The following is a 22,193-nucleotide window of genomic DNA, read 5'->3' on the forward strand; positions in this document are numbered from 1 at the left end:
TTTTTTAACTGAGGTAGGCCTGTCACTGTGCATGCACGTGAAGGATGGCCACATATGTTGTTAAATACAGGGATAAATGTTTGAGTAGAAAAAAAACGTGTCTTATCGTGCACTGTTTTCTCTGGGGATCAGGCCATGATGAAATACATTACGTTTTTCTGTAACATTTGAATTCTGCATGGAAGACGTGAGTCTTTACACCGCATGCAGGGGAAGTCACTGGGAAGTCCTGCGTGTGGTGGCCTTGGAATACTCAGCTACAGGGAACTGGGCAGCTGTTACGGAGAATGGACCTTAAGATATTTAGGTCACTTGAACACACCATGGGCAAGATCTTGCTATCCTGAGCTGGTCCCACCAACTCCAAAATGCGTTAACTGGATAATGAGTCAGGGGGCCTTCAAGAGCACATAGCCCCTTCCCACACAAAGATATGGTGATGCTGAACACACCTCCCCCTTCTGCTGAAGGGACCACTAGAGGGTTAAAAGGCTGGTGCCCTCTCCCCTGCCACTGCTTTTCCCCTTTCCCCCTTCTGGGAACTAGACATCAGAGACTAGGACATGCAAAAGCAATTGCACATATGGAGGGAAATTAGACCAGTAAACCCAGGGAAAGACATAACCTGAGACAACCTTAAGTTGACACCTCCGGCTGACCCTCAGCAAAAGCCCACCTACAACAGCCTAGAAAACAGTAACCAAGCACTCGGTAGAGAGGAGAACTGACTTCCAGAGTTGCCACATCTTAGATTCAAATGTCCAGTGTTTGAGAAAAAGTCACAAGACATGTAAAGAGACAGAAGGAAATACGGCCTATTCAAATGAAAAAAATAAGCCAACAGAAACTGTCCTGGAGAAAAACCAGATGACATTTAGACAAAGAATTTAAAACAACTGTCTTAAAGATGCTCAAAGAACTAAAGGAGGATGTGGAGAAGGTCAAGAATGTGGTGTATGAACAAATTGGGAAGAAAAATTAAGAGACTTTAAACACTAAAACCAGAAGAAATTCCAGAACTAGAAATTACAATAAATTAAATGAAAAAGTCACTCAAGGGATTCAAAGGCAGATCTGACTCTCTATTCTCAGTGCTCAAGAACAGAAATGCTGAAATTTGAAATTTTAGGATCAGAGAGAAAACAGGTTGAAAAGTGAACAGAGCCTGAGGAACCTGTAGGGTGCCGTCAGTGAGACCAATGTCCACACTGAGGGTATCCCAAAAGGACAAGAGAGAAAGGGGAGGAAAGAATACTTGAAGAAATCATGGCTAAAACTGTTCCAAATTTGGTGAACGACATGAGTAGAAGTATCTAAGATGTTCAACAAATTCCAAGCATGATGAACTCAGAAACCCACATCAGGACACATAATCAAACTGTCAAAAGACAAACAGAGCAAATCTTGAAAGCAGCAAGAAAGAAGACTCATCTCATACAAGCATCCTCAGTAAAACATCAGAGGTTTCCCCTAAGAAACTGGAGGCCAGAAAACAGTGGGCCAACACATTAAAGTGATAAAAAGAAAAAATTGTCAACCAAGAGTCCTGTGTCTGTCAAAATTGTCCTTCAAAAGTGAGGGAGAAATCAGGACATTCCAAGATATATGAAAAGGGAGTTTGGGACCATAAGACCTGTCCCACAAGGAATGCTGACGCGTGTCCTATAGGCTGAAACACAACAAAAAGCCACATGAAGAAATAAAGGTCTCAATAAAGGTAAGTGCATGGACAACTATAAAATCTAGTATTACTATAACAATTGCTTGTAACTGTATTTTTTGTTTTCTAGATTTAGGAAAATGATGCATGAAAATAGTTTATTTCTTTATACACACAATATACAAAGATGTAATTTTATAACATCAATGACTGAAAGAGGTGGGGACGGATCTGTAAATGAGCAGAATTTTTATACGTTTGAAGTTATCTAGTTATAAACTCAAATTATAATGTTATAACTTCAGGATGTTAAAGTGTAATTTCCATGGTAACTGCAAAGGAAATAGTAATCGAATGAACATTTTTAAAAAGGGAATTAAAACTTTTCGCTTTTAAAACAACGGGGCACCTGGGTGGCTCAGTCGGTTACGCATCTGACTTCAGCTCAGGTCATGATCTCACAGTTGGTGAATTCAAGCCCTGCATTGTGCTCTGCACTGACAGCTCACTCTCTCTCTCTGCCCCTCTCCAGCTTGTGCGCTCTCTCTCTCTCTCTCTCTCTCTCTCTCAATAATAAGTAAATAAACTTAAAAAAAATCTTTAAAAGGAAGGAAGGAAGAAAAGAATACAAAAATCCCTTATATAAGACAGCCAGTGTGGACAAAATGATAAAGACAGAAAGTAGAAAGAGGGTGTCTAGGATTAGCAGGTAGGGGGCAGGGGTTCCTGCTGATTGGGGACAGAGACCAGTTCTGCAAGACAAAAACAGTTCTGGATGGGCGCCTGGGTGGCTCAGCTGCTTGAGCATCCGACTTCAGCTCAAGTCATGATCTTGCAGTTCATGGGTTCGAGCCCCGCATCAGGCTCTGTGCTGACAGCTCAGAGCCTGGAGCCTGCTTGGGATTCTGTCCCCCCCACCCCCTCACTGCCCCTCCTCCACTCGTACTGTCTCTCTCTCTCTCTCTCTCTCTCAAAAAATAAACATTTAAAAAAAAAACAATTCTGGAGACAAGTGCTGAGGACAAACAACAATATGAACATACTTCATACCACCAATCTATACACTTAACAATGGTTCAAATGGTAAATTTTGTATAATATGTATTTTGTCACAATAAAAAATTTAAAAGCAAAAAAGTAAAGGATAAATGAAGACTTTCTCACACAAACAAAATTGAAGGAATTTGTTGCCAGTAGACCCGCCCAGTTTGAAATGTTAAAAGTTTTTCAAAGAGAAATGATATAAAGGAGAACTACAAATCTATATAAAGAAAGAAGAGCATTACAAAAAGAATAAGTACAGGTTAAAAAATTGTATTGTTCTTATTATTTTTTTAATGTTTATTTTTGAGAAAGAGCACAAGCAGTGGAGGGGCAGAAAGAGAAAGGAACAGAGGATCTGAAGTGGGTTCTGTGCTGACAGCAGTGAGCCCAATACAGAGGCTTGAACTCATGAACCATGAGATTAAGACCTGAACCATGAGATCATGACGCTTAACTGACTGAGCCACCCGGGCGCCCTTATTCTTTCTTTCTTTCTTTCTTTATTTTTAAGAGAAAAAGAGAACACATGCACGAGTGAGGGTGGGGCTGAGGGAGAGAGAGAGAATCTTAAGCAGGCTCCACATTCAACATGGAGCTCAAGGTGGGACGCTATTCCACGACTGTGAGATCATGACCTGAGCTGAAATCAAGAATTAGATGCATAACTGATCAACTCCCCCAAAATATGACAATCCTTAACATGTTGTCCCCTAACAACAGGGGGTCCAACTATGTGAGGCAAAAGCTGGTAGAACTGCAGGGAGAACTTGAGGAATCCACTATTACAGTTGGAGATTGGAACACCCCTTTCTCAGACATGGACAGACCCAGCAGGCAGACAATCAGTAAGGACACAGTTGAACTCAACAGCACCATCAGTCAACTACATACACCTGGCAACTGCAGACGACTTCATCCACCAACATCAGAATATACATCCTTCTGAAGCTCACACAGAAATTTACCAAGATAGACTACATTCTGGTCCCCAGAACACGTTCGTTCATTCATTCATTCATTCATTCATTTAATGTTTATTTATTTTTGAGAGAGCGTGAGCAGAGGAGGGGAGGAGAGAGGGAGACACAGAATCTGAAGCAGGCTCCAGGCTCAGAGCTGGATGGGGGCTCGAACTTATGAATGGTGAGATCATGACCTGAGCTGAAGTTGGACACTTAACTGACTGAGCCACCCAGGCGCCCCCACATTAACACATTTAAAAGAATAGAAATCATACAATGTATGCTCTCAGAACACAATGAAATTTAACTAGATTCAATAATACGAAAAAAATATAGAAAATCCCCAAATACTTAGAGATTAAACAACACATTTCTAAATAGCACATGAGTCAAAGAAGAAACTTCAGGGGCGCCTGGGTGGCTCAGTCGGTTAAGCGGCCGACTTCGGCTCAGGTCATGATCTCACGGTCCGTGAGTTCGAGCCCCACGTCGGGCTCTGTGCTGACAGCTCAGAGCCTGGAGCCTGTTTCAGATTCTGTGTCTCCCTCTCTCTGACCCTCCTCTGTTCATGCTCTATCTCTCCCTGTCTCAAAAATAAATAAAACTTAAAAAAAAAAAAAGAAACTTCAACAGATATTTAAAAATAATTTGAACTAAATAAAAATTTAAATACAATTTATCAAAATTAGTGGGATGCATTAAAGCAGTAATTAGAGGGAAATTTACAGTACTGAATGCATATTAACAAAAAAAGAAAGATCTAAAACCAATAACCTAAGGTTCCACTTTACAAAACTGTTTTTTTAAAGAGCAAATTAAATCCAAAATAAGGAGAAAGGAAGTAATAAAAATTAGATCAGAACCAGTGAAATTAATTGGAAACCAATCAATAGAGAAAATCAACAAAACCAAAAAGCTTGGTTTCAAAGAACCAAAAAGCTTCTTTGAAAATATCAATAAAATTTATAAGCCTCTAATCAGGCTAGGATAAAAAGAATTACTAAAATAGGAAATGAGAGAAGGGACATCACTACAGATCCTGTGGACATCAAGGGACAATAGAGTAATATTGTGAATAATTATATGCCAACAAATTTGATAACCTAGATGAATCAGACCAATTCTTAGAAAGACACAATCTACCAAAACTCACACAAGGAGAAATAGACCATCTGAATAGGCCTGTGTCTAATAAAGAATTCAAATGAATAATTAGTGATCTTCCAAAATAGAAAGCACTGGATTCTGTCCAGGGGGTTGCTGATGGGTTTGCTGAATTCTGCCAAACATTTAAGGAAGAAATTACACCAAATCTCTACAGTCCCTTTCAGAAGATAGAAGCAGAGGAAATACAGAATTCAGGATTTACTGTAAAGCTACAGTAGTTAAGAGAGTGTGGTGCTGGCAAAAGAACAGACAGATCAGTGGGACAGAGAAGACAGTGGTGCTGGAACAACTCACCCACATGCAAAGAGATGAATCTGCACGCTGACCTCACACCCTTCACAAAAATTAACTCAAATTGGATTATAGGTCTACATTTAAGACCCAAAACTATAAAACTACTGGAAGATAATGTAGAAACCCTAGACAAGTTTGGGTTTGCAATGACTTTTTAGACACAACACCAAAGGCAGGGTCCATGAGAGAAATAACTGATAAGCTGGACTTCATTACAATTAAAAACTTCTGCTCTGCAGAAGACACTACCAAGAGAATGAGAAGACAGAAAAACTGGGAGAAAACACTTGTAAAAATATGTCTGCTAAAAAGACTTATCCAAAATATACCAAGAACTCTGAAAACTCAATGAGAAAGCTAAAGCCTATTTACAAAATAAGCAAAAGATCTGAACAGTCACCTCACCAGAGCAGAGATACAGATGGCAAACATATGAAAAGATGCTCCACATATGTCATCATAGAAATGGAAATCAAAACAAGAGACCACTACATACCTGCTAGAAGGGCAAAAATTGAAAACAGGGGCTCCCGGGAGGCTCAGTCGGTTATGCACACACTCTTGATTTCTGCTCACAGTTTATGATCTCACAGTTTATAAGATTGGCCTCATGTTGGGCTCTGAGCTGACAGCATAGAGTCTGCTTTGGGTTCTCTCTCTCCCTCTCTCTCTGCCCTTCCCCCACTCATTCTCACTCTCTCTCTCTCTCGCTCTCTCAATATAAATAAACAACTAAAAGAGAAGGGAAGAGGAAAAAGGAAAAGAAAAAAGAAAAAAAGAAAAGGAAAAGAAAAGACAACATAAGACAAGATTGACAACAACAAATGCCAGTAAGGATGTGAAGCAAGAAGAACTCTCCATCATAGCGTGTGGGAATGCAAAATGGTGCAGCCACTTTTGAAAACAGTTGGGCAGTTTCAAACAAAACTAAACTTTACCATATAATCCAGCAATCATGCTCCTTGTTATTTATCCAGGTGAGTTGAAAATCTATATATACACAAAAAGCACGCAATTTTATTCAAAATTACAAAACTTGGAAGTAACCAGGATGTCCTTCAGTAGGTGAGTAAATAAACTCTGGTATATCCAAACAGTTGAATATTACTTAGCACTAAACAAGAAATTAGCTATCAAGCCATGAAATATTTGTAGGAAACTTAAATGCATTTTACTAAGTGAAAGAAGCCAATATGAGAAGGCTCAATACTGTACGATTCCACCTATATTACATTCTGTAAAAACAAAACTTTGGAAACAGTAAAAAGATCAGTGGTTGCCCAGGGTTAGGGGCAGACAGTGACAAATAGGCAGAACACAGAGGATTTTTAGAGTCATGAAACTATTCTTTTTTCTACAATTAAGGGTGGGTATGTTTCACAATCAACAGAATATACACCAAGAGTGAACCCTTATGTAAACCATGGACTTAACATGATAATGAAATAGTCTATTTTTTAACAGTCTTCTAATAAATGAAAGCTGAGAACCAGATGGCTTCACGAGGAATTCTGCAAAAACATTAAGAGAAATTAACCTCAACCCTTCTCAAAGACTTCCAAGAAACAGGAAGAGGAACACTTCCCAACTCATCTTAGGAGGCCAGTATTATGCTCATACAAAAGCCCAACAAAGACCTAACAAGAAAGGAAAGCTAAAGACCAGTATCCCTTGCGAATATAAATGCAGTGTCAGCAATAGACTACCACACCACATCCAGCAGCATATTAAAGTGATTATACACCACAACCAGTGGGGATTGATTCCAGGAATGCAAAAGTGGTTTAGCATATGAAAATAATGTAATATGTCATTAATAGAACAAAAGGAAAAAAAGCCTCATGACCATCTCAATGCATGCAGAATTCATTTGAAAAATTCCAACGTTCAATGAACGAAAATACTCAACAACTTAGAAATAGAAGGGAATTTTCTCAGGCTGATAAAGGTCATCTATACAAACTCAGCTAAAATATTGCAAAATAGTTAAAGATCGAAAGCTAACGATGTTCCCTCTCACCACTTCTATTCAACATGGTTCTGGAAATTATATCCAGGACATTTAGGCAAGAAAATGAAATAAAAGGCATTCTGTTGGAAAGAAAGAAGTAAAACTATATTCACAGAGAACATGAGCTTATATATAGAAATCCTAAGGTACACACACACACACACACACACACACACACACACACACAATATTAGTAAGTGACTTCAACAAAGTAGTAGGGAAAAAATACAAAAATCAGTTTCATTTCCATAAACTAGATCAGTAACAAATATGAAAATGAAATGGAAACAATTTCATATATAATTATATCAAGAGTATTAATACTTAGGAACATTTTAAAACCCACTACAAATTTATAATAAACAGTGTAGTAATAGCATAAAAACACATATGGAATAACAGAATGTAATATCCCAGAAATAAACCCTTGCATATATGGTCAAATGATTTTTAACAATGGTGGCATTAAATGAGAAAAGAACAGTCTTTTCAACAAATGATGCTGGAAAAGTGTATATCTACATGCAAAAGAGTGAAGTCAGGCCCTCATCTTACCCCGTATACAAAAGTTAACTCAAAGTGGGTCAAATAACTAAAAGTAAAAGTTTTTCTTTCTTAAATCCCACATGTGAGTGAAATCATATAGTATTTGTCTTTCTCTGACTTATTCCACTTAGCATAATACATTCTAGCTCCATCCAAGTCATTGCAAATGGCAATATTTCATTCTTTTTTATGGTTAAGTAATATCATAGGGGAAAAAAAGAAAGAGGAAAACCAAGAAATGGACTTAACTACAGAGAACACATTGATGGTTACCAGAGAGGAGGTGGGTGGGAAATGGGAATGGTGGAAAATGATGATGGAGATTAAGGAGGGCATTTGTCTTTTTTTTTTAAAGATTTTTTTTTTTAACGTTTATTTATTTTTGAGACAGAGAGAGACAGAGCATGAATGGGGGAGGGTCAGAGAGAGAGGAAGACACAGAATCTGAAACAGGCTCCAGGCTCTGAGCAGTCAGCACAGAGCCTGACGCGGGGCTTGAACTCACAGACCATGAGATCATGACCTGAGCCGAAGTCGGACGCTTAACTGACTGAGCCACCCAGGCTCCCCGAAGGGCATTTGTCTTAATGAGCACAGGGTGATGTATAGAAGTGTTGAATCACTAAATTGTACATCTGAAACTAATATTATACTGTATGCTAACTAACTGGAATTTAAATGAAAACTTAAAAAAATAAAAGTAAAAGCTAACACTATAAAACTCAGAAATAAAGGGAAAAAGCTTCATAATAGTGGATTTAGCAATGATTCTTAAACATGACATAAAAGCACAGGCAACAAAAGAAAAGAGATAAATTAGACTTCATCAAAACTTAAAACTTTAATCAATCATAAGAGTGAAAATACAGCCCAAAGAATAGGAGAAAATATTTGCAAATCATATATCTGATGAGAGATTAACATTTAAAATATACAAAAAAATACAACAACAAATAACCCAATTTAAAAATGGGCAAAGAGATTTCTTCACAAAAGATATAAATGGTCAATAAGCACCTGAAAAGATGATCAGCATCACTAATATTAGGGAAATGCAAGCCAAAACCATAATGAGATAACACTTCACACCTATTAGAATGGCTATTATTTTTTTTTAAAACATCAAAAAGCAAGTGTTGGCAAGTATGTGGACAAATTGGAATAACTGTGCATTGCTCCTAGGATAGTAGGAATGTAAAATGGTGTAGCTGCTTTTGAAAATTGTATAGTGGTTCCTTCCTCAAAAAATTAAAAATTAGCAGGGCACCTCGGTGGCTCAGTTGGTTAAACGCCCAACTCTTGGTTTCAGCTCAGGTCATGATCTCGTGGTTCATGGGTTCGGGCTCTGCATTGCACTGACAGTGCGGAGCCTGCTTGGAATTCTCTCTCTCCTCTCTCTCTGCCCCTTCTCTGTGCTCTGTCTCTCTCAAAATAAATAAACTTTAAAAAAAATTTTTTAGAAAGTTAAAAATTACCATATGACCTGCAATACCACTTGGGGTATCTACCTAAAAGAATTGAAATAGAGACTAGAACAGACATTTGTATATTAATGTTAATAGCAGTAATACAATGGCAGAAACAATCAGTTGTCTACCAACAGATGAATGGATGAACAAAATGTAATATACACATAAATGAAATATTATTTAGCTTTTAGAAGGAATGGAATTATGACACCGGCTAAAACATAGATAAACCTTGAATACATTATGTTAACAAATAATCTAGGCAAAAAAGGCCACTTATTTTATGATTTCATTTATGTGAAATATATAGAATAGTCAAGTTCATAGAGACAGAAAGTAGTTGCCAGGCACGAGGGGAAAAGAGATTGGGGAGTTATTGTTTGATAAGCACAGAGTCTTCTGTTTGGGATGATGAACAAGTTGGAGATAAATAGTCATGGTTGTTCCACAACAGTTTAAAATGTACTTAATGCCAGTGAAGTACTCACTTAAAAATGACTAAAATGGTAATATTTTTAAAATGTTCATTTATTTTTGAGAGAGAGAAAGCAGGAGAGGAGCAGAGAGAGAGGGAGACAGAGGATCCAGAGCTGTCAGCACACAGCCCGACACAGGGCTCAAACTCACAAACTGAGAGATTATGACCTGAGCCAAAGTCAGACACTTAACCAACTGAGCCACCCAGGTGCCCCATCCAACTGATTTTCAACAAGAGTGCCAAGACTGTTCAGTGGGCAAAGAGCAGTATCTTCAACAATGATGCTGGAATAACTGGACATCAACATGCTAGAATGAGATTGGATCCCTACCTCACACCACAGACAAAAGTCAAAAGTGGATGAGACACCTAAGTGTAAAAGCTAAAACATAAAACTCTTAGAAAGAAAGATAGATTTAAATCTTCATGACTTTGGATCAAGCCATGGTTTCTTAGGTATGATACCAGAAGACAAGCAATAAAAGAAAAAAATACAAGAAAAAAATACAAGAAAAAGAAAAAAACAAATTTGACTCCATCAAAATAACAACCTTTGTGCACAAAAGGCCACTATCACTAATGCAAACAGGCAACCCACAAAATAGGGGGATATATTTGAAAACCAAGTATCTGGGAAAATTTAATACCCAGAATATATGAAGAACTATTACAATTCAGCAACTCAATTCAAAGAGCAAGTCCCCCTGGTTGGTTTCAACAAACCAGGGAGTGGTTCTGCCACCCTAGTGAGCTCAGAATGCAGTTACCACCACGGTGGGCCTGAAGGACGGAGAATCAAGCCAAAAGGAATTATTCTCAAGCCTAAAATCTAATAGAATTTTTTTTCCTTACTTGGGCCTTATTGGACTTACTTGGGACCCATAACCCCTTTCTTTCTGATTTATCCTTTTGGGAGAATGCTTGCCTATGTCTGTCCCACCATTGTATTTTGGAAGCAGATAACTTGTTGGGTTTCACAGGATCACAGTGGGGGGTGAATATTCCCTCAGGCGGAATCACTACATTTAATGATGTTTACATGAGGTTTGGGACTCAGAACTGATACAGGGGTGAATTAAGACTTTGGAGGTGTTAGGAAGAGACTGGATGTACTCTGGATGTGAGAAAGATGCAAATTTCAAGAGTCTAAGAATAAAATTAAGAAGAAACCCAAAAGAAATTTTGGAGCAAAAAATGAAATGGGGAATTCAAGTAGAGATAGATTCAAAGGCAACTGTGGGTATGCAGAAGCAAATACTGGTGAACTTGAAAACGGTACAATTAAGGGGTGCCTGAGTGGCTTAATCAATAGAGCATCTGACTCTTGATTTCAGCTCAGGTCATGATCCCAGGGTCATGGGATTGAGTGAGGAGCCATGCTGAGTGTGGAGCCTTCTTAAGATTCTCTTTCTCTGCCCTTCTCCCCTGCTCATGCTCTCTCTCTCTCTAAAATAAAAAATTTAAAGCCTTAAAAATTAATATTAAAAAAAAGAATACAGGAAATTGAAATGATTGAAACTGAGAAAGAAAAAGAAAAGACGGAAGAAAAGTGAACAGAGCCCAAGGGGCCTGGGGCACACCATCAAACAGACCAACATGTACACTGGGGGTGGAGGTCCCAGAAGGAGAGAGAGAAAGGAGCAGAGAAAATGTTTGAGGAAATAGTGGCCAAAAACTTCCCAAATTTAATGAAAAACATGAATATAAACTCCAAGTATGATGGACTTAGGGATCCACACTGAGACACATTACAGCCAAACTGTAGAAAGACAAGAGTAGTTTGAAAGCATCCAGGGAGAAGTGACTCATCACACACAAGGGGTCCTCAATGAGATCATCAGCAGATTTCCCATCAGAACTTTTGGAAGCCAGAAAGCAGTGGCTGACCAGTAAGATCCTGTATCTGGTCCAAAGTGAAGGAGAAATCATGACATTTTCAGACTAACAAAAGCTGTGGGACTTTGTGACCACTACCTGCCCTGCAAGAAACAGAACGGAGTCCTGCAGGATGAAATGAAAGCACATGACATGGTAATTACACAGTAACTTGAAGCCATAATGGGAAATAGAGGTCTCAGTAAAGGTAGAGATACCCGGGCAGTTTAAGATCTGTTGTTATTGTAACTTTGGTTTGTAACCACTCATTATTTTCTACATAATTTAAGAGACTAACACCTTTAAAAACTGGTTTCTCTCTCAAAAATAAACATTAAAAATTTTTTTTAAAGGTGGGGGGCGCCTTGGAGGCTCAGTCGGTTGAGCATCTGACTTAGGGTCAGGTCATGATCTCACGGTTCATGGGTTTGGGCCCCGCATCGGGCTCTGTGCTGACAGCTCAGAACCTGGAGCCTGCTTCAAATTCTGTGTCTCCCCCCCTCTCTCTGCCCTACCACACTCATGCTCTGTCTCTCTCTCTCTCAAAAATAAATAAACACTAAAAATTCTTTTTAATTGTTGGTTTATGTTTTTGGATACATGATGTACAAAGATGAAATATGACATCAACTGAAAAGGGGAGTGACGCCAGCAATATGGCAGAACAGGCATTTCTATCATCACCCACCCCACAGAACAGTGATTTTGATAATCATTAACAGATCAGTTTAGTTTTGTGGGGGTCCAGAAGTCAAGTGGGAAAGTTCCAGGACAATTATTGGAGAAAAACAAAAACAACCTCTGAAAATAGATGCACCGAAGAGGGCAAAAAGAACTTTTCACTCTACCTGCATCATTCCCTCTCTTAAGGTGCACAGCTCGAGGCCAAGAGGGAATCCCTTGACCTACAATTTCTCCTCACAGAGGAAAGTGAGAGCAAATGGGTTGGCATCTGGTTTCCCCACGTGCAGGTCCCTGCCCAAGAGACCCACTTTTTTCTCATCCCACCCACAAAACTGTGATACGCACAGCTGAGGGACTGGGAGAGGCTGGGAGCATAGCAACCAGGGTTTAGAACTCATTAAAGTGTCACAGATCCTAAAAACTGCTTTGGAGACTCCATCAGGAAGGATGCCAATGAGCCACGGGAGACACCTCACTTGTGGATCCCCCAACTGGCCTGCAAGCACCCACAACTCTCCATGGTCCTCACCCATCCCACCCCCTGGGGACAGTGCCCTGGGTGCTCTCTTGCTGTTGGCCAGTACACACATTCATAAAGCCAGCCCTACTTTGCAGGATGGAGAGAAGGCATGTGATCTTAAGCCATTCCCTCCAAGAGAAAACAAGAAGCACTGAGTGGACCCTTTCATAGAAAAGGTCTGGAAAGCCTCAGAATCCCTACAGGCTGCCTGGGAAAGGTACCTCCCTACTGAAACTTGTCAGAACAGTGGGAGCATGTGACTGCTTCTCCAAATGCAAAGACCACACAGCAAGGCTTCACAGGACATGAAAAGTCAAGGAAACATGATACCACCAAAGGAATATATAATGTTCTAGTAACCAGCCTCAAAATAAATGGAGATCTGTGAACTGACTGTGAATTCAGAATAATTGTTGTAAGGAATCTCAGAGAGCTACAAGAGAGCACAAAGAGACAATGCAACAACATCAGGAAGACAAGACACGAACAAAATGAAAAGGGGTTCAAAAGAGAGACAAAAGTCATTAAAAAGAACCAAACAAAAATTCTAGAGCTAAAGAAAATAAATGAAAAGTTCAATAGAGAACATCAATATGAGACTTGATTGAGCAGAAGAAAGAAAACTTGGAAGAAAAGTCATTTGAAATTATCCAGTCAGAGGAGGTGGAAAAAAGAATTAAAAAGAATGAAGACATCCTACATGAATTATAGAACACAATCAAGTGAAACCCTGTATCGCTGACCCTTGAATAATGAGGGTCTGAACTGCTTGGGTCCACTTACGTGTGGATTTTTTTTTCTCAATACAGTAGAGTACTGTAAAAGTATTTTCTCCTCCTTACGATTTTGTGAACATTTTTTCCTCTAGCATACTTTACTGTAATATAGTATATAATACATATAATGTATGAAATATGTGTTAACTGACTATGTTATTGGTAAGGCTTCTGGTCAACTCTTAGTTAAGTTTTTGAGGGGTCAGAAGTTATATGTGGATTTTTAACTGTGTAGCAGGTCAGCACCACTAACCCCCATGTTCAAGGGTCAACTGTATGCATTATGAGAACCTCAGAAAGTGAAAGAGAGAAATGTGTAGAAAGCTTATTTAAAGATATAATGGCTGAATAATTTTTAAGACAAAGATACTTTTGAAAGCAGCAAAATAAAAAACAATCTGAGGACTTGAAGGTAGGAAAGTGGAAATCACTGAGGCTGAGGAACAGAAGGAAAAAAGAGTCAAGAAAGGTGAACAGAGCCTAAGGGACCTGTGGAACAGCATCAATTGAACCTACATATGCATTGTGGGAGTCCCAGAAGGAGAGGAGAGAGAATGGGGCAGAGAGAATATTTGAAGAAATAATGGCTGAAAATTTCCCAAATTTGATGAAAGATATGAATATAAACACCCAGAAAGCTCAGGTAACTCCAACTAAGATGAACTCAAAGAGACCCACACCAAAACATATTATAATCAAACTTTCAAAAGACAGAAAATCTTAAAACAGCAAGGGAGACGTTATTTGTCACATGTAAGGATTTTCTTATCCAAAGCTTTGGAGGCCAGAAGATACCCACCGGTGGACACTTGGGTTGCTTCCATGTTTTACCTGTTGTGCATAATGATATGGACAGGCGTGTTCAAGTATCCTGAGAATCTGCTTTCACATCTTTTGGGTCTGTATCTAGAAATGAAATTGCTGGGTCATATTGTAATGCTACTTCTAATTTTTTGAAAAACTATCACTGTTTTTCACAGTGGCTGTACCATTTTACATTCTCACAACACTTGTTTTTTTCTTTTCTGTTTTTAATGTGTATATATATATGTATATATATATATATATATATACACACATATACATATATATGTATATTTGAACCTTATTTCTTATTGAAGTGTAATTAACACACAGTGTTATACTGGTTTCAGGTATACGATATAATAGTTCAACAATTCTATACATTTTTTAGTGTTCATTATCATAAGTGTACTCTTAATCTCCTTTATCTATTTTACCCATTCCCCCCACCCACCTCCTCTTTGGCAACCACCAAAGAGTTTGTTCTCTGTATTTAAGTCTGCTCTTGCTTTGTAGATTTTGATGATCTGTCATTCAGTGCATAAATGCTTATAATGGTTGTATCTTCATGCTGTATCGAACCTTTTGTTAATATATCATGTCCTTCCTTGTCTCTTCTAAGCTTTTTGCATTTAAACACTATTTTGTCTGAGATTAGTATATAGTCACTCCTTTCTTCTGGTTACTATCTGCATGGAATATCTTTCTGGCTTGGTCTAAGTCTCCCTGTGGCCCAGATGAAGGCCAGTTCCAATTGCCTGAACCCCAGACAGGCTGCAATGTTTGCTGACCCTTCTCTGGGCTTCAGACTCACCCACCTGCTGCATGCACTGGTGAGAACATGAAGGCCCAGGTACCTAGCTGGATGCACACAGCCCTCTCCTCCTCCGCTCCCACTGAGGCAGGTAAGTGCACAACACCCCCACCCCAGCCTGCAGGCTACCCATCCTCCCAAGCATGGCCTCTGTCTCTGCCTCTCAAAGTCCCCCAGAACAGACCAGGCCTGATTATTCCATTCTCTTGCGATGGTTGGCTATGTTCACTCTTCCTGCCCATCACTCCTCATCACTTACAGCCTGTGGTGGAGTTAACCCTGGAAACACTGTGCACACTTGGTGTGGCAAAGTTGGGCGTATGCATGCATGCCCACGGCCAAACCCAGAGTTTGGTTTCATTCACTCATTGCTCCATTCACTGGACAGGCACATACTGAGCGCTTACTGGGAGCTGTGCATGGCAGGCACCAGAGGCCGTGCGGTCATTGGAAGTTACCCTCCAGTGGGTGTACAATGAGGAAAGGACAGGGTCATGGCAGAGAAGAAAGTCTTGCTATTGCAGTGGTGAGAACAGGGTGGAGGGGGAGCCCCTAAATGCAGAGCTTCCCACGTGCCCACCTGGGGCAGGGAGGTCAAGGCCCCAAGCCTTCAGAATTCTTCAGCCAGACGGTCTGGAGAGGAGACATTCAGGTACAGCTTTCCTTCCTGTCTTGTGGCATCTGGGTGATGATATTTCATGCTGAAGTACATATCTGTGACCCTGTGCAGCCTGGTGTCACCTGAGCAAGGGGGGAGCACTGGGTCAGGGGCACAGGCCCTCTTTCATGGAAGCAGTTGGGACCTGAGTTCGCTCAGCAGGCGGTGTGAACACATCCTGGTTTGGGGGACTATCCATGAGAAACGTGGGTCAGTATCAACTAAACCCTTGCCTCCTACCCCAGACCTTAGCGTGATGAGGCCACACCCACATGCACCTTTGGCACTGAGGTAAGACTAAGCAGGCTGCTGAGGTGGCCCACCCTGACCTAAGGAGGTCTTACTTACCCTTTGGACAGCACCCACCACCGTCCACACCAGACAGCCAGCTCCTGTCTGTCTGGAGCCAGTCCTGCCTCAACCACGTGGTGCCTGCTGCGGGGAACACTTCTTCCCAACCCAGGCCCTGCTCAAAGGACGCTCTGGGTAAGGGCACTCACCCCTGGGCAGGGAGGGAAAACTCCCAACAGCAGTTTTCATTGCAACTGAAGCACACAGGAGGGTGGAGAGCAGAACATTTCTGTCCTTCCTGGAAACTGCCTGTAGTCTTTTTTTGTCTGTTTTCCATCCTGTGTCTAGTGCTGCCAGATCTTATCTTTGGCCATTTTTGTTCCAGACCCTCTTCATATTTGAGAAGTGAAGCATCGCAAATGCTGCCGAGCCCCCTACGTACCGGCTAATCCCACCCCACCCATAGTCTCTGTATACCCAGTTCTGGGTTTATCAATGCGGCAGATTATTCTGCACATCAACGGCCTCCCCCATTACCAACATCCCCACCAAAGTGGTTCACTTGTTGCAATTAACAAACCTGCACGGACATGTGACAATCACCCAAGCCCATAGGCTACAGTGGGGTTCACTCTTGGTGGTGTACATTCTATGGGTCTGGACAAATGTATGACATGTATCCACTATTATGACCATACAGGGTGGTTTCCCTGCCTCCACAGTCCTCCGTGCTCTATTCATCCCTCCCTCCACCCTAACCCCTGGCAACCCCTGGTTTTTTACTGTCTTCACAGTTTTGTCTTTTTCCGAATGTTATATAGTTGGACTCATACAGTAGTAGACTTTTCAGATTGGTTTCTTTCACTAGTAATGTGCATTTAAGGTTCCTCCATGTCTCCTCATGGCTTGATAGCTCATTTCACTTTAGCATTGAATAATATTCCATTGTCTTGACAAACCACAGTTTATTTATCCCTTCATCTGCTGAAGGGTATCTTGGTTGTCTCCAAGTTTGGGCATTATGGAATAAAGCTGCTATAAACATCCATGTTCAGGTTTTTGTGTGGACATGTTTTCAACTCACTTGGGTACAGACCATGGAACATGATTGCTGGATCTTATGGTAAGAGTATGTTTAAATTTGTAAGAAATCGCCAAATTCTTCCAAAGTGGCTGCACCATTTTGCATTCCCACCAGACTGAGGGTTCTTGCTACTCCATACCCTCACCAGCATTTGGTGTTGTCAGTGTTCCAGATTTTGGCCATCCAAAATCTACTGGTGTGTACAGTGTATCTTATTGTTGTTTTAAGTTTGCAATTTCCTAAGGACATATGATGTTGAGCATCTTTTCATAGCTTATTAGCCATCTGTATATATCTGTTTTGGTGAAGTGTCTGTTCATATACTATACCCATTTTTTAGTTGGGTCATTTGTTTTCCTTTTTTCTTTTTTTCTTTTTGGAGTATAGTTGACCCAGTTGACCAATGTCACATTAGTTTCAGGTGTACAACATCGGGATTCAACAACTCTATATGTTATGCTGTGTTCACCACAATCTGTCACTACATATCATTGTTACAACAGCATTGACTACTTCCCCTATGCTATGCCTTTCATCCCCATGACTTATTCATTTCATAACTAAAAGCCTGTATTTCCCACCTTCCTCCACCCATTTCACCCAACCTCCCACCCCCTATGCCCTCTGGCAACTGTTTGTTCTGTGTATTTATGGGTCTGTTTCTTTTTGTTTGTTTTTGTTAATGTTTTTTAAATTCTACACATAAGTGAAATCATATGTGAAATCATATTTGTCTTTCTCAGCCTGATTTATCTCACTTACTAACATAATGCCCTCTAGGTCCATCCATGTTGTCACAAATGGCAAGATCTTGTTTTTCATCACCAACACATATTATTTCTTGTATTTTTTTATTCTAGCCATTCTGGCAGGTGTGAGGTGACATCTCATTGTGGTTTTGATTTGCATTTCCCTGATGATTAGTGATGTTGAGCATCTTTTCATGTGTCTGTTGGCCATTTGCATGTATTCTTTGGAAACAAGTCTCTTCTGGTCCTCTGCCGATTTTTAATAGGATTTCTTGGGGCTTTTGGGGGGGATAGGGTTGTATAAGTTCTTCATATATATTAGATATGAACCTCTTATTGGTTATATCATTTGTAAATTCCTTCTCTTACCAAGTAGGTTGCCTTTTTGTTTGGTTGATGGTTTTCTTTGCTGTGCAAAAGCTTTTTATTTTTGTGTAGTCCCAATCATTTACTTTTGCTTTTGTTTCCCTTGCCTGAAGAGACATAGCTAGAGGAATGTTGTTAAGGCCAATGTAAGAGAAATTACTGCCTGTGTTTTCATGTAGGAGTTTTATGGTTTCAGATCTGACATGTAGGTCTTTAATCCATTTTGAGATTGTTTTTGTATACGGTGTAAGAAAGTGGTCCAGTTTTGGGGCGCCTCTGTGGCTCAATCAGTTAAGCTTCTGACTTTAGCTTAGGCCATGATCTCATGGTTCATGGGTTCGAGCCCCACATGAGGCTCTGTGCTGACAGCTCAGAGCCTGGAGACTACTTTGGATTCTGTGTCTCCCTCTCTCTCTGCCCCTCCCCTGCTCACACACTCTCATCTCTCTCTCTCTCAAAAATAAACATTAAAAATTTTTTTAAAAAGGGGGGCACCGGGGTGGCTCAGTTGGTTAGGCGTCCGACTTCGGCTCAGGTCATGATCTCGCAGTTTGTGAGTTCAAGCCCCACGTCAGGCTCTGTGCTGACAGCTCAGAGCCTGGAGCCTGTTTCGGATTCTGTGTCTCCCTCTCTCTCTCTGACCCTCCCCCGTTCATGCTCTGTCTCTCTCTGTCTCAAAAATAAATAAACGTTAAAAAAAAAATTAAAAAAGGGGGGGGGCACCTAGTGGCTCAGTCGGTTAAGCGCCCGACTTCAGCTCAGGTCACGATCTCACAGTTCATGAGTTCGAGCCCCCCCCCGTCAGGATCTGTGCTGACGGCTGGAAGCGTGGAGCCTGCTTCACATTCTGTGTCTCCCTCTCTCTCTCTGCCCCTCCCCACTTGCACTCTCTCTCTCTCTCAAAACTAAACATTGAAAAAAAATTTTTTATTAAAAAAAAAAATGGTCCAGTTTCATTCTTTTGCAAGTAGCTGACCAGTTTTCCTAACACTATTTGTTGAAGAGAATGTCTTTCCCCATTGTATATTCTTGTATCCTCTGTTGCAGATTAATTGACCATATAATCATGGGTTTATTTTTGGGGTCTCTATCCTGTTCCATTGATCTATCAGCCATTTTTGTGCCAGTACAATCCTGCTTTGATTACTATGGATTTGTATTATGTCTCAAAGTCTGGGATTGTGATACCTCCAGCTTTGTTCGTCTTTCACAAGATTGCTTTGGGTATTTAGTGTCTTCTGTGGATTCATATAAATTTTAGGATTATTTGATCTAGTTCTCTGAAAAATGCTGTTGGTGTTTGGTACAGACTGCACTGAGTCTGTAGATTGTTTTGGGTAGCATGGACATTTTGATAATATTCATTCTTTCAATCCATCAGCAGGGAATATCTCTCCATATATTTGTGTCATCTTCTTTTTTTCATAAGTGTTTTATAATATTCAGAGTACAGGTCTTTCACCTCCTTGGTTAAGTTTACTCCTGGGTATTTGATTCTTTTTAGCACACCTGCAAATGAATTGTTGTCTTAATTTCTCTTTCTGCTACTGTTATTAGTGTATAAAAATACAACCAATTTCTCTATATTAATTTTGTATCTTGCAACCTTATGAATTCCTTTATTACTTTTAATAGTTTTTCAGGGATCATTCCTATAATTCGTTACTTCTAATAGTTTTTTAGTGGAGTCTGTAGGGGTTTTTGTCTGATTTTCCTTTAACTAGGCTCCATGCCCAACGTTGGGCGTGAACTCATGACCCTGGGATCAAGAGTCACATGCTTTACTGACTGAGCTAGTCAGGATATATACGTGTGTGTGTGTGTGTGTGTGTGTGTGTGTATACAATATTATATATTATATGCTATATATAGTATATACTATATTATATATATAGTATGATATATATCATATATATACTCTATATATAGTATGATATGATATATACTATCATGTATATATAGTATATTATATATAGTATATAGATCTATATATGATATGACAGTATATCTATATATACTATCATGTCATCTGCAAATAGCAAAATTTTTACTTCTTTCTTACCAATTTGGATGCCTTGTCTTTTTTTTTTTTTTGTCTGATTGCTGTGGCTAGGACTTCCAATATTAGGTGAAATAAAAGTGGGGAGGGTGGACATCCTTGTTTTGTTCCTGATCTTAGAGAAGCTTTTATCTGTTCACCATGATTTTGTTGTAGGTTTCTCATATATGGCCTTTGTTATCTTGAGGTATATTCTAAACCCATTTGTTGAGATTTTTTTATCATGAATGGAGGTTGGATTTTGTCAAATGCTTTTTCTGTAACGATTGAGATGATCATGATGTTTTTTATTAAGAAAATTTTTTTATGTTTATTTATTTTTGAGAGACACACAGACCATGAGCGGGGTGGGTGGATAGAGACATAAACACAGAATCTGAAGCAGGCTCCAGGCTCCGTGCTGTCAGCACAGAGACCAACACAGGGCTTGAACCCACAAACAGTGAGATCACGACCTGAGCCGAAGTCAGACTGCTTAACTTCGGACTGCTTAACCGAATGAGCCACCCAGGCACCCCGGGATGATCAGGACTTTTATTGTTTTGTTAACTTGACATATCATATTGATTTGTGAATATTGAGCCATCCTTGCATCCTCAAAATAAATCCCACTTGATCATGGTGTATGATTCTTTTAATGTAGTGCTGAGTGCAATTTGTGAATATTTTGTTGGAAATTTTTGTGTCTGTGTTTATCAGGGACATTGGTCTGTAGTGTGTTTGACTGGTGTTGGTATCCGGGTAATGTTGGCCTTGTAGAATGTATTTGGAGGCATTCCTTCCTCTTGTGGTTTTTGAAATAGTTTGAGGAGAAGTAACTCTTCTTTTAAATGTTTGGTAGAATTCACCTGTGAATCCAGCTGGTCTTGGACTTTCGTTCATTGGGAGTTTTTTGATTACCGATTCTACTTCATTACTAGCAACTGATCTGTTCATATTTTGTATTTCTTCCTGATTCAGCTTTTTGGAAGATTATACGCTTCTAAGAATTTATTCATTTCTTTTAGGTTTATCCAATTTGCCAGGACATAATTTTTTTTTTTTAATTTACTTTGAGAGAGAGAGAGTGTGTGAGTGGGAGAAGGGCAGGTAGAGAGGGAGAGAGAATCTCAAGCAGAGCCCCACTTGGGCTCAGTCTCACGCACTTTGAGATCAGGATCTGAGCTGAAGTCAGATGCTCAACCCGGCTGAGCCACCCAGACACCCCTCTGTTTTTATTTTTTAAAGGAACTTTCATATTGTTTTCCACAGTGGCTGCACCAGTCCACATTCCTACAAAGTGACAAAGGTTCCTTTTTCTCTACATCCTCACCAACACTTGTTATCTTTTGTCTTTTTGATAACAGCCACTTTAACACATGTGAGCTGAAATTTCATCATGGTTTTAATTTGCATTTCTCTGATGATTAGTGACGATGAGAACCTTTTCATGTACCTATTTTAAAATATTCTTTGGAAAAAATGTTGTCAGGTTCTTTGACCATTTTCTAAATTGGATTATTTGTGTTTTTTCTATTGAGTTGTAGGAATTCCTTATGTATTTTGGATACTAATCTCTTATTAGATATATAGTTTGTAAATATTTTCTCCCATTTCAAAAAGTTACCTTTTCATTTTGTTAATTGTTTCTTATGTAGTGGAGCTTCTTAGTTTATGTAGTACTGCTTGTGTTTTTTATTGTTTGTAAAATGTCGTATCAAAAAATTTGTTTCCAAGATCAATGTCAAGGAGTTTCTCCCTGTGGTTTCTCCTACAAATTTTACAACTTGAGATATTACACTTAGGTTTTAGATTATTTAGATTATTTAGATCTTTTTTCTAATCTATGCATTCAATGCTATTAATGTCCATCTAAGCACTGATTTCACTGCACCTCATAAAT

General features: G+C 39.6%; 1 protein-coding gene across 1 annotated transcript in view; it reads right to left on the reverse strand.

Moving 5' to 3' along the window:
• Positions 1 to 22,193, reverse strand: part of LOC109257883 (inositol-pentakisphosphate 2-kinase) — a 127,548-nt gene that overhangs the window by 52,897 nt on the left and 52,458 nt on the right. The window lies entirely within an intron of this gene.

The sequence above is a fragment of the Panthera pardus genome, unplaced genomic scaffold, assembly GCF_024362965.1.
Source record: "Panthera pardus isolate Hobbes unplaced genomic scaffold, ASM2436296v1 HiC_scaffold_20, whole genome shotgun sequence".
Classification (NCBI taxonomy): Eukaryota; Metazoa; Chordata; class Mammalia; order Carnivora; family Felidae; genus Panthera; species Panthera pardus.